We start from the raw sequence: 7,913 nt of genomic DNA, 5'->3' as shown, positions 1-7,913 counted from the left end.
GAATGACGGTCAACTCACTTTTTATTTATTTTTTTTTAAATGTTTTATTTCTAGGAGAGAGAGAGAGAGGGAGACAGCGTGAGCAGGGGAGGGTCAGAGAGAGAGGGAGTCACAGACTGAAACAGGCTCCAGGCTCTGAGCTGGCAGTCAGCACAGAGCCCGACGCGGGGCTCGAACCCACGAACCGCGAGATCATGACCTGAGCGAAAGTCGGACGCCCAACACCGACTAAGCCACCCAGGCGCCCCGGTCAACTCACTTTTTAAAGCATAACACGGCCACGGTGGGAGCCCATCGTCTCCGGGAGAGCGCCGGGCGCTACGCTCGGGAAGGTCTGGATCCGCGCGGCACCGGGACTCTGGAAACCAGGCAGCACACGCCTGACGAAGACGCCGCCGCCGCCGCCCGGAAAGGACGCACGTACGCGCGGCCCGCCTTTTATAGCGCGTACGGCGGCCTGTGAGGGCCAAACCGCGCCGTCCCCCGCACGCCGCCGCAGCGCCCCCTCGCGGAGCCCTCCGGCCTCTGCTGCCGCCCGCCGCTCTCCGGGAACCCTCCCCAGAGACAGCCGGCGCGGCCCCGCGGGCAGGAGCTCCCGCCCTCTGCCGGTGCCCGCGGCAGCCCTGGGCCCTCCTCCTGTGGAGTGCGACTCTGCGAAACGGAGATCCCGGTGACCCACGTCCCGTGGGTGGCAGGACTGCAGGAGTCAATCTCTGCGAAGCACATGGAACAGTAGCGCTCCGTAACGTAGCACTTCCTGTCCCGCAGCCCAAGAGCACCCCGAGCACCCCGAACCCGGGGCCGCCCCTCTGCGAGGCGAAGCGGAGCTGCCGCGGGGGGCACTTACCCCCTCAGCCCGTCAGGAGGATCCCAGGCAGGGAGCGCCGCCTTCACCCCCTCGGGAGGGGTCCCCCGGGCGCTGCCTCCCGCCGACCGCGGCGGGGTTAGCGGGGGCACCAGGCAGCGCCTCCTCCTGCACGTGGAAGCTTCTGGATCGGGTCGGGAAGGACCCACCACGGATTCGTCAGCCCCCTGGTGCTTCTCACAAGCTGGCACGCAGCTTTGCAGATGGAAGTGACCTATGGAGCCGGGGGCACGTCAGTGTCAGTTACAGCTCAGGACGCATCCACAAAGGGCCCTACCGTGCTCTGGGGGCGGAGTGGGGAGTCCCAAGGTGCACCCAGACCTGCCCCCGCCCTCCGCCCCGCCCCGGGCCTGGCCATTTTCGCCACAAGCCGGGTTGGCTATGAGCGTTCCCTGCATCCTGGGCGGGCAGCACAGATGGAAGCAGCCGGGCCTGGCTTCCTAGGGGCAGCCTGGGCGGCTTTGCGGAAGGAAGCACACGCTCCCCATTCACCTAACCGCCTGGAGGAGGCGAGGTCCCAGCGGGAGGGACCGGCCAACTCTAGCTGGAGCCCTAACTCTGAGAGAAAAGAGGGGTTTCCTATACTCTAGAGACGGTCGCCCTGGCCGACGGGTGGCATTTCTTGGCCACCCGGATCCAGCTGTCAGACTCTGGTCTTGGAAGCCGCTGGCCGCACTGCTGACCTGGGTGACGGTGGCAATGACAGTGGGAGCCAGCTGCCCTTTGCCCTTTCTGTCCCACTGGGACCGGATGGAGCCCAGGCAGCGGCAGGGTGCCACCTTCTCAAACAGCTCCTGGGGCTCCGGGAGGCGGGGAGTCAGCAGGCCCAGCCACATCCCAGAGCGTGACACCCACGGTCCCGCAGCTCTGGGGAGGGCCCAGGGTTGGAGCCTGCGCTCAGGAAGACGAAGACGTGGCTCAGCTTTATGGCAACCCCTGGGTCTGTTCCTCCTGCCCACCAGGACGCCCGACACAGGAAGACCCGGACCCCACACTGCCGGAAGGGAGGCGGCATCTCACTTCCTCCAAGCCCCAGAAGGCAGCTCCCACCTGCCCGGATGGAGGGGGCAGGGGCATCTTGCCCCTGCCCCACCGGCCCCCGGCTCCAGCCCCCTGCTCAGCTGCACCCTGCCTGTGGCAGCTGCCCCGAGGGCTGTGTTTTTGTCTCCCGTGTAGTCAAGTTCACATCCTGCCTGTGACCGGAGAACCTCCTGGGCAGATGTGAGGAAGGCCAGCCACAGAGCCCCTGGCATCACCAGACGGGCCAGACCCCGTCCAGCTTCATGTCTGTCCTGCCTTCTGGAATGGGCACAGCCAGTCTGAGCGGGTGCATGCGGACTGTCCTCCCCAAAGTCCAGGGGATAATCGAGGCCCCAGGTTAACAGCCTCGCCCAGGCCGAATGGTTGGTAATGGTGGAGCCAGGATTGGGACTGCGGAATGGCAAGTCTGGGCAGCCGGTGCCAGAAGGAGGCTTCGCGGCCTCAACCTGCCCAGCCCAGGGACTCACTGCGTCCAGGAGTCTGGCTGGGAGGGAACCCCACGCACTGAGGTTCCTCCTCACTCCCTCTGGTTCCTGCAGCCACAGGCAAAGGCTAGGAGGGCTCTGGTGTGGGAGCCAGGTTTAGCCTGGCAGGGTCAGATCCTGGATGCAGACATTGGGCCTACAAGTCTTACGTAAGATGACCCCAAAGTCTCCCTCTCCGCATGGAGAGCCTCACACCCACTTTACTGCTCTGATGATTTATCTCCCGGATGTGCCCCCCAGAACCAAGGGTCCCAGTAGTGTGCCCATCCCCTTATCTCCTCCACTGCTGTGATGAATACTTCCCCAAGAAACAGCTTTGAAAACTGTGCCAGAGCTTCTCAGCTGACCCTGGAACAGCACTGCACGGGGAGGGTCTACACCCGCGAACGCGGATGGGGGCTGCGCANAGGAGCAGCCGGGGGTGGAGGAGCAGCTGCGGGTGGAGGAGCAGCCACAGGGCAAGGAGTAGCTGCAGGGGCAGCAGCAGGACCCAGCTGTCCCCCCTCGGACGCCTCTGGNGGTGGCACGTGGGACGGGATCTGGGGGCTGGGATGGGGTGTCACTTCCCAGCGGATTCCTGCTTCCTCTCTCCTGTCTGTGTGCTCTGTCTCTGCCTCGGCCCCTGTCTCTGTGTCTCTCACAGGAGCAGGGCCTGTGGGCTCAGGTCCCGGTGATGATCCCCAGAGGCTTCCCTGCACCGCGTGTCCCTCCCCTTCTGGGGGGTCGGGTCACTCATGAGTCCTCCGCCCTCCACCCAGGGCAGCGCCTCTGGGAAAACTTCCTAACGAGGACCCGAGGCTCCAACACGGAGGGTCTGACCTTGGCCCCCACCCCAGGGCCCACTGACCGGCCACGTCCTGCAAACCCAGGGCCTCGGGTGTCCAAGCCCCCGGGCTGTCCTCTGCTCAGAAAGACCTTGAGGGAGTAGAAAGCATGTTCCCAGCACGGGAGAACAGAGGGTCAGGGGTGGCGCTCCCGGGACACAGGCTGCTCCATGAGCCTGCGGGACCCTTGGGACGCTTGGTGTCTGAGCCCAGTTCGCGGGACGGTCAGCTGAGTCCTTCTGTGCTGGAGCCCCCTCCATACTTCCTCCTTGCAGATGGCCGGTGTGGCGGGCTGGGACCCCAGACCCTGTCCTCCCCAGTTCCTGGCTCTCCCCCCGGGGCACCTTGAGCACCGTCTGACCGTCAGCCAGCATGTGTCACCTCCCCATGCTGTGGGTCCTGGGTCAATTTTATCCATTTATTTTCTTAGTGTACATTCAAGTAAGTCAGCATGGAGCGCAACAGTGATTTCCGGAGGAGCTTCCTTCATGCCCTTCACCCATTGAGCCCATTCCCCTCTCACCCCCCCAGTAGCCTTCTGTTTGTTCTCCGTATTCAAGAGTCCCTTCTGTTTTGGGGCGCCTGGTGACTCAGTCGGGTAAGCGTCTGGCTTCGGCCCAGGTCGTGATTCACCGTTTGTGGGGTCGAGCCCTGGGTCAGGCTCTGAGCTGAAACCTAGCTCAGAGCCTGGAGCCTGTTTCCGATTCTGTGTCTCCCTCTCTCTGATCCTCCCCTGCTCATGCTGCCTCTCTCTCTGAAATGAATAAAACATTAAAAAACAAGAGTCCTTTCTGTTTTGGGGCGCCTGGGTGACTCAGTCAGTTGAGGGTCCGACTTCGGCCCAGGTCATGATCCGGCACTTGGTGGTTGTAAGGTTCGCATCGGGCTCCGTGCTGACAGCTCGGAGCCTGGAGCCGCTCCAGATTCTGTGTCTCCCTCCCTCTCTGCCCGTCCCCTGCTGGCCCTCTGTCTCTTTGTCTAACCAAAAGAAATAAATATTTTAGAAAATTTAAAGTTTCATCTCTTACGTTTCATCCCCCTTCCTGTGTTTTTATTTATTTTTGCCTCCCTCCCCTTATGGTCGTTTCTTTTGTAAATAAGGTCTTCGTATGAGTCAGGTCCCATGATGTTTGTTATTTGTCTGACGGACCCACTTCACTTAGCATCTTACCGTCCAGTTCCACCCACGTAGTTGCAAATGGTCAGGTTTGTTCTTTTTGATTGCCGAGTAATGCTCCAGGGTATGTATACGCCGCGTCTTCTTCACCCACTCCCCGACCGGCGGACACGCGGGCCCTTTCCGTACTGTGTCTATTGTCGACAGCGCCGTTATAAACAGTGGGCCGCGTGTGCCCCTCTGAAACAGCGCGCCTGCGTCCCTTCAATAAATACCTAGTACTGCAGCGGCGGGGTTGCAGGGTGGGCCTCTTTCTCACTTTTTGAGCAACCTCCATCCTGTTTTCCAGAGTGGCCGCCCCAGGTTGCCTTCCCACCAGCAGTGCCAAAGACATCCTCTTTGTCTGCATGCTCCCCACCCTCTGCTGCTGCCTGAGGTGTTCATCGGAGCCGTTCTGACCGGCTGAGGGAGCACCTTATTGTGTGTTGAGGTAGTACCTTTGGATGTGTATTTCCCTGATGGTGAGCGCTGTGGAGCAGTCTTCATGTGTCGGTTACCCATCTGAATGTGTTCTTTGGAGAAGTGTCTTTTCATGTCTTTTGCTCATTTCTTCATGGGATTCTTTGTTTTCTGGGTGTTGAATTTGATAAGTTCTTTATAGATTTTGGCTACGAACGCTTTACCTGATATGTCATTTGCAAATATCTTCACCCACTCCTTTGTCTGCCTTTTCGTTTCGCTGATTGATTCCTTCGCTGTGCGCAAACTTGTAATTTTGATGAGGTCCCAAGAGCTCATTTTTGCTTTTGTTTCCTCACCTGCGGAGACGTGTTGAGTAAGAAGTTGCTGTGGCCGAGGCCAAAGAGGTTTTTGCCTCTTTCTGCTCAGGGATTTTGAAGGCTTCCTGTCTTACATTTAGGACTTTCATCCCTTTTGAGGTTTTTGTTGTGTATGATGCAAGGAAGTGGCCCAGGCTCATGTTTCTGCATTTTGCTCACCGGTTTCCCCAGCAGCACTTCCTGAAGAGACGGTTTTGACTCCGTTGGATGTTCTTTCCTCCTTGTCAGTGATGACTCGGCCTATATGTTTGTGGGTTCACTTCTGGGTTCTCTCTTCTGTTCCCCTGAACGGAGTGTCCGCTCTTGCACCTATGGGTCCTGGCTTGTTGCCGGACGTGCTGCTGTCCCTGCTCACGGCCCCGCCGCCCCCACCCTCATTTTCTTTCCCCCGTGTCACCCACCCCCTGCACTGTCCCTGAGGGAGGACGAGGAAGCGCATCAGCGTGGCTGTGGCCCAGGCTCTCCTCCAGGGCTGGGGGGAGGGGAGGCGCACCGGGTGCACACGCCTCCCTCCCCGGGGCCAGCCAGGTCTGTGTCGTGGCCAGGGGTGCACAGGGGACCTGCACACAGCACCTGTAGATGACGCGGGCTCTCAGCTGACATGCACGGATCCAATCGCTCCCCGACTGCTGGTCCCCCATGTTCCCCGACTCTGTCACCTGCTCTAAGACACCAACGCCTCCTGAGCCCCAGCACCATGCCCACCCCAGCCAGGCAGGCCTCAGGGTGTGAAGCCAGGTGGGATGGACATCCGGGAACACAACGGTCAGCGAATGTGCCCACCCGCACACAGCTGGCCTGGACCCCAGACTCCATGCCAGGGTCCAGCTAAGTTCACGGCTGGGCCGGGGCTCCCGGAAGCTGCACTGGAGGCCGGCTCAGCACAGGGACGAGTTCAACCCACCCCTTCCCTTCTCCCTTCCTCATTCTGCCTTCCAGGCATTCCCGGCAGGACCCTGGACAGCGGTGCAGCCTGAGCCTGGCTGCAGCCCTGGGGGGAGTCAGAGGGTCAGAAGGGGCCCAGGGAGGAGGGGGCCCCGCACCGGGACGACCAGGTGTTAGGGGGCTGCTTGACCGAGGCTCCCCCTGGGCACTCGGCGACTTCAGCCCTTGTCACACATGAGCGGTGACCCCGGGACAGGGCCAGGCCCCATCCACACCCCCACCAGGGCCTGCATGCTCCCCACCTGCGTCCCCGTCTGCAGCCGGACCTCCCTGCAGCCCCAAGAAATCCAGCTGCCCCAGGGGCCATAGATCTTCAGGGGCTGGAGGCCGAGCAGGGACAAGGGGCCTGGAACCGGGCCCAGGAGCCCCTCAGTGAGGAGAGGTGAGACGGCGCAGGAGCCAGGAGACGGCAGATGGGCTTCTCTGAGGTCATGGCCTCCTGCTCAGCCCACACCCTGTTGTGTGCTGACCCCAGGGCCCCTGAGCCCACGTGCTGGGAAGGCTGCGGGACAGACTCCAGAGTGTGTCCCCGTGTCCTGTCCTCCAGCCCGGCCTGCCCGTGGACTCCCTCCTGGTCGGCCAGCAACACCCCGTGACCACGAAGCACCGGCCTTCGTCAAGCTCAGGGAAGCGTGAGTGGCCAGGCAGCCGTCGAAGGCTCATTCCCGACCTGGGGAGTCTCTGGCTGGGCTGGTGGGGGCTCGGGGACTGGTATCCGTCTCCTCTGCTGACCAGCCCTGTGCCCGGAACCACAGGCTTCCCCTCTGGGCCTCACCCTCCCGCCCTGTGACATGGCTGGTGAGGAATGATTGCTCCCACGGCAGACACAAGGCGGATGCTGGTGACTGAGCGCCCACACGGAGCCCAGTTTGCAGAGCGCTGTGGGCGAGGGGAGACGGGGAGGGTGGTGCGGGCGCCTCTCCCCAAATCAGTGCAGCCCTTCCATCCAGCCACCGGGGCCTGGCATGGGGTCCAGGAGCGGCATCACCCTGGATTCCTCACACAGCTCACTGGGGCCTCACCCTCAGCAGTGGGACGCTGGGGCGGGGCCACCCAGGGTGCAGGGGTGCTCGGGGCCAGCCCCTCCCTGGGAGGGAGGAGAGCAATGGAGACTTTCTCTGGGAAGCCCCCTCCCTCCCCACAGCCCAGCATAATTGGGAGGCGCGTCCCCCCAGCCCAGACAGCTGTTCCCCGCGACTCCTTCCCTGCCGGGCGGGGCCGTCCTCCTGGTGGAGACACTCACTCTCCACGGGAAGATTGTATGGAAATTCTGCTTCTATAGAAGCTGAGGGCTGAGGCTTGGATCTTGCACCTGCTGGGCTGAGCAGGCACACGGGCTCTCCATGACTCCTCGAATGGAGAGCTCTCGCAGGGGCCTGAGCCTGCTGCCTGTGGGGAGGGAGAGAGTCCTGTCCCCTCCCTAGTCCTGATGCAGACCCGTCCGTCCTCCTAAAGTTAGGCTCATCTCCGCACGCGATCCGGGGCCAGGGCCAGTGACAGCCCCTCAGTCCTCAGGGGCTCGGGGGGTCGAGGGGGCTTTTGGAGACACAGCAAAGCCCACTCAACGCAGGGGTTTGGAAGGAACACACCCCGGGCCAGGTCCTGCCCCCGGACGGTGTCTGCCTTCGACAGCTTGGGAGCAAGAAGGACATTCTCGGCTCCTCTGGGCAGGCTCCTCTGACTCACCGGCAGTACTGGAAGTTTTCCATCAGCCTCTGGGAGGGCGTCCTCACTGAGTGGGGGACATACTGGACACCTAGGAAAATGTGCAATGTGGAGATAGGAGCAGAGGAGATC

General features: G+C 61.9%; 1 long non-coding RNA gene across 2 annotated transcripts in view; it reads right to left on the bottom strand.

The window, feature by feature from the left end:
• LOC144222350 (uncharacterized) overlaps positions 1–400 on the bottom strand; it is a 4,996-nt gene extending 4,596 nt beyond the window's left edge. For both annotated transcript variants that reach the window (XR_013332388.1, XR_013332389.1), the window contains exon 1: positions 260–400. This is a non-coding gene — a long non-coding RNA (uncharacterized LOC144222350). The remainder of the gene's footprint in view (positions 1–259) is intronic.
• Between the last annotated feature and the right edge of the window lie 7,513 nt (positions 401–7,913).

Source organism: Crocuta crocuta, unplaced genomic scaffold (assembly GCF_008692635.1).
Source record: "Crocuta crocuta isolate KB4526 unplaced genomic scaffold, BGI_CrCroc_1.0 scaffold971, whole genome shotgun sequence".
NCBI lineage: Eukaryota > Metazoa > Chordata > Mammalia > Carnivora > Hyaenidae > Crocuta > Crocuta crocuta.
This window is presented reverse-complemented; position numbering and strand designations above follow the sequence as displayed.